We start from the raw sequence: 5,465 nt of genomic DNA, 5'->3' as shown, positions 1-5,465 counted from the left end.
TGATGTCTGCTATAGTCCATCCTATAGCCGATTTGAATTCTCTCAAAATCCTTAAGAGCTTGTCTTCCTCACTACCTGAAAGGTCAGCTGCAATAATAACAGGTAACGTAGATGAATCACCTAAAAAGGCATACCTCAAGTGTTCAGGTAATGGTTTGAGCTCTAAGGTAGGCGCTTCCTCTATTGATGGTTTGAGCTTCCCTTCAGCATTCTTGAGGTCAGAAGTACCAAGAGATTCGAATGGTATATCTAGCTTTCGCTTCCAGGGAGAAGCGTTCAGATATTGTAATTGCTCGTTGCTATCTTCATCATCACTGTCAAATTCCCCCACTAAGGCCTTTTCCAATGCATCAGACATTAGCATGTGATCGAGTTCCGAAGTAACCGCAGAATCAATCACATCCACTTTTAAGCACTCCTCATCTTCTGTAGGGAATTTCATTGCCTTGAATACGTTGAAGGTCACATCCTGATCTTGAACCCACATAGTAAGTTCTCCTTTTTGCACATCTATCAAGGTACGGCCAGTTGCCAAGAAAGGCCTCCCCAAGATTATGGAAATCTTTTTATCTTCCTCAAAATCCAGAATAACAAAAACAGCAGGAAAGAAGAGCTTATCCACCTTGATGAGCACATCCTCAACTATGCCCCTTGGGTAAGTAATGGAACGGTCCGCCAATTGTAGCGATATGTATGTGGGTTTTGGATCAGGTAGGTCCAGCTTTTTAAAGATCGACAACGGCATCAGATTAATGCTTGCTCCCAAATCACAAAGGCACTTGTCAAAAGTTAGATTGCCAATGGTGCAAGGAATGGTGAAGCTTCCTGGATCTTTCAGTTTTGGTGGTAACATTTGTTGCAGAACCGCGCTGCATTCTTCCGTGAGAGCAACGGTTTCAAGGTCATCCAGTTTCACCTTCCTTGAAAGAATAGTCTTCATAAACTTCGCATAACTAGGCATTTGTTCCAGAGTCTCAACGAAAGGTATATTGATGTGAAGTTTCTTGAACACCTCCAGAAACTTCCCGAACTGTCTATCCAGCTTTTGTTGCTGCAATCTCTTAGGAAAAGGTGGTGGAGGATAGAGCTGTTTCTCCCCTGTATTAGCCTCAGGCAGAGTGTGTTCAACAGTAGTCTTCCTTGGTTCCACCGCTTTCTCCCTTTGCTTAGATTCTTCATCTCAAACTTCAGCTTCGACTTCTTTTGCCTTTTCAGCATCAGCTACTTTTCCAGACCTTAAGGTAATAGCCTTGACTTGCTCTTTAGCTTCCTTCCTGCCTGGTACTTCCGTGTCACTTGGAAGAGTGCCAGGTTGACGATTGAGCACTGCATTGGCTAATTGACCGATTTGATTTTCCAAGGTCTTGATAGAAACCGCCTGACTCTTGCACAACAGCTTAAGTTCCTCAAAATCAGCACTAGTAGGTGCAGCTGCACTTCCCTGTTGAGGATATGATTGTCTTGTAGCATACTACTGTGGTTGCTGGAATTCAGGTGGGTTAAACTGTTTACTCACTCCTTGCTGATATGGTGGCTGATTAGCATTCTGATTATTTCCCCAGCTGAAATTTGGATGATTTCTGTTGTTAGGATGATATGTTGCTGGCACAGGCTGCTGTTGTCGCTGATAATTATTCACATACTGAACAGATTCGTTGATAAGAGAACACTGATCCGTAGCATGAGAACCTGCACAAAGCTCACAAACCATAGCTATTTGATTAACTCCATACGTACCCAAAGAATCAACCTTCATTGATAGCGCTTGGAGCTGGGCTGCAATAGCGGTGGCTGCATCAACTTCCAGAATACCTGCTACCTTGCCTGATGTCATCCTCTGAGTTGGGTTTTGATGCTCATTTGCAGCCATCGTCTCAATAAGATTGTATGCCTCAGTATAGCTTTTAGCCCATAAGGCGCCTCCAGCTGCTGCATCGAGCATGGGCCGAGATTGAGCCCCCAAACCATTATAAAAACCAGTGATTACCATCCAATCCGGCATTCCATGATATGGACATTTTCTCAACATTTCCTTGTAGCGTTCCCACGCCTCGCACATAGATTCTGTAGGTTGCTGCGCAAACTGAGTAAGAGCACTCCTCATAGCAGCAGTCTTTGCCATTGGATAAAACTTCACCAGAAACTTTTACGCAAGATCTTGCCACGTAGTGATTGACCCAGCTGGTTCAGAATGTAACCAGTCTTTAGCCTTATCCCTCAGTGAGAATGGGAAAAGCCTCAACTTGATAGCCTCATCAGTCACGCCATTATACTTAAAAGTGCTGCAGATCTCGACAAAATTCCTTATGTGCATGTTGGGGTCTTCAGTTGCCGCTCCTCCAAAAGAAACAGAATTCTGCACCATCTGAATAGTGCCCGGCTTGATTTCAAAGGTGTTAGCTTGAATAGCCGGATGAAGGATGCTTGACTGAATGTCATCAATTTTAGGCCGAGAAAAATCCATAAGAGCTGGATCAGCTTGAACAATATGATCTCCCATGTTTACTGGTTCTTTCTGCTCAGTTCCTGAATCCGAATCCTCAAAATCTAACTTCTCCGGTGTATCAAGAACTTCGTCTTTCTCCTCAGCTGTATCTAAGGTCCTCTTGCGAGCACGAGAACGAGTTTGCATAAATGCACTAAAGTACCTGAAACACAACCGAAAAGAGTAATTAACTACTACGTCCTAATCACTGAGTCCTAATGACCAATGATGGTAAGTACATAAACTAAACAAATACGCCGAGTCCCCGGCAGCGGCGCCAAAAACTTGTTAGGGCGAAATCACGCACTAATATTCATGCAAGTATACGCGTTCGCAAGTAATATAGAATACTTTCTAGTTCGTTCCCTCAGAGACTCAGACTAAGTTATTGTCTAATTTAACTCACTCACCAATGTATGATTACTTCTCAATGTTAAGATAATAACACTTAAAATTGTTGATTAAATATTAACTATAATTAACTACTTAATTAACCACTTAACTAACACTGCAATTTATCAATAATAAAACACTCATGAGATCACAACTTCATTATTACTTCCTTCTATAGCCATAGTTATTACCTTTAGCATGTGACAGTGATGATATTAATCAAATAACACAAAACTGATAAAAGCCAACTTTCATTGTACTAATACCATTCTACCAAACATCCACAATTAAGATAGAAATTGAATAGTCATCAATTATGTTGAGTTCCTATATGTCTACAGAAATTGACAACACAACGATTTAAGCACAAGTTATTCCTTTTGATTACATAGGGCAAATAAAACTGTTAGAGTTACCCACTAATCATGCACAATGTACATGAACCTATGCTAGCATGGCAAGTTCTAAATCTCAAGATCCACTGTCGCTTCACAAGAGATTAACACCCTATCTTATATGTTCGCGACGCACATAAGACGAATACGCACAACCAATACTAGATATCATGCAATCATCACACACTAAAGTATTAAACAATTAACTAAAGAATTCCATAATAAATCCGTTGCAACCCCATGATCACGATTAGCCCATAATAGAACTTATCGCCATCATGGGTTCATATGAAATCATGATAAACAAACACAAGAAAATAACAACTAAACTAATTATATTAAAACAGAGTACGTCACAAGAGTAAATAAGTCAAAGCAAGAAAACTAGCATCCAACGTTACAACGAAACAAGAATCACAAGAATATATGCTTCCTCTTCGTTGCTGTGTGCTAAATCGGTCTTCTTCCTTATCTCCTTCGCTTCTTGCAAAACACAATCTAAAACATAATCCCCTCTTTATTCTCTGTGAAAAACGTCTCAAATCTACTTATATAATAGTCCCATAAAACTCAGATTACATAGAAGTTGGAAGCCAAACAGAAGTAGAAGTCTAAACAATATATTATTTTCCCCGACCCTGCGCGGCCGCTCAGCATTTCTGCGCGGGCGCGCAAGGCTGCTGCGCGGCCGCTCAGCATTGCTGCGCAGGCGCGCAGGACCCTACTGGAAAATTTCCAGGTTTGCTCCGTTTCTTCACCGTAATCTGCCCGTTCTTTTCCTCTCGCAATGGTGAACACATGCCAAGGCTTATTCTTGATGATTCCTCCTCCGAAATGCAACTAATACCCTGAAATGCATAAACACTAGAAAAACGCATCAAATACACAAAATACTTGATTTCAAGACACCAATTTAAGCCATTTTAAGACGTTCTAAGTGGTATAAAATGCCACTTATCAACATTCCCAAGATTGATATTGTCATATCCCAGAGTTTTTCCCATATTGCCATCTCCATAAGAAACACCTGGTCCAACTTTCTCCATAAGGTCTGATAGCAGGGCTTTATTTCCAGTCATATGTCCTGAACATCCACTGTCCAGAACTAGGATATTTTTCCTGTTGCTCTGCAATCACAAAGACCACTAATGATTAGTTTTAAGGACCCAGACTTGCTTGGATCCTTTGGCCTTATTAAGTTTGTTAACATTTGTAGCGGATTTAGCATCAGAGTTTATGTTAACAGTTTTCTTATCAGAATTTACAATATCAGACTTTGCATCAGAACTTACACTAGAAGGAATAATGTAAACTTTCTTTAAAGAATGTTTTATTTGATAATAATCATTGTACAAACTATGATATTCCTTACAAGTATAAATGGAATGCCATAAAATACCACAATGAAAACAAGGATTTTTTGGCCTATAACTAACAGACTGACTCTTAACTCCTAATTTTGAAGGTAAGGAGTTTATGTTCTTATTCTTCCTGCAAAAAGAAGCCAGATGGTTAGAATTTCCACAGTTATAACATTTCTTTCTAGGAGCATTAGGAACAGGCTTATAATCATTACTTTTATTCACACCTACCTTTCCATTCCTATTTTTCCTAGGTGGTTTTACCTTGTTTACATTTTTAACATCTTTCAGCGTATGCTTAAGCTGCTTCTTTGTCATTAAGCCTATGTTAACTTCAGTTGGCTTATCCTGTTTTGGTTTGTCAGAAGTTAATTTCTCTTTAACTTCTGATTTATCAATATCAGACTTTACAGCTACAAACTTAACAGGATTTACCTTTGGCTTCTGTTTAACAACTATAGGCTCAATTTCTACAGTTCTGAAAGGCATATGTCATAGCCTATTTGTTTATTCGAGGATTTAACTCAATTCAAATAAGAATGTAACAAGTAAATAATGGATCTACCGTCAAAGAGATCTCACAAAGTAACATCTGTCAAAGGATTCAGAAACAAGGTTCATCTACAGACTTGGGGAATTAATTCACTGGAAGAAGCTCAAGAAATTGATCAAGCCTCAGTGATACAAATCAAGATTGTAGATTTAATCAAGTGACAGAGATCTCGTCAGGGTATCAGATAATTACAGGGATTTAATCTGAAGAAAATCAAGTATCAAAGTCAAGACATGAAGAAACGTCATGGAAGTTAGTCACTCATGAACCAGACAGTA

At 39.6% G+C, this 5,465-nt stretch overlaps 1 non-coding gene across 1 annotated transcript; it reads left to right on the top strand.

The window, feature by feature from the left end:
- The first annotated feature begins 2,000 nt into the window (after positions 1–2,000).
- On the top strand, positions 2,001–2,107 carry LOC141699070 (small nucleolar RNA R71). The gene has a single exon (XR_012565558.1). It is a non-coding gene; the product is annotated as a small nucleolar RNA R71 (small nucleolar RNA).
- The last annotated feature ends 3,358 nt before the right edge of the window (positions 2,108–5,465 follow it).

This window comes from Apium graveolens, chromosome 11 (genome assembly GCF_009905375.1).
Source record: "Apium graveolens cultivar Ventura chromosome 11, ASM990537v1, whole genome shotgun sequence".
NCBI lineage: Eukaryota > Viridiplantae > Streptophyta > Magnoliopsida > Apiales > Apiaceae > Apium > Apium graveolens.
This window is presented reverse-complemented; position numbering and strand designations above follow the sequence as displayed.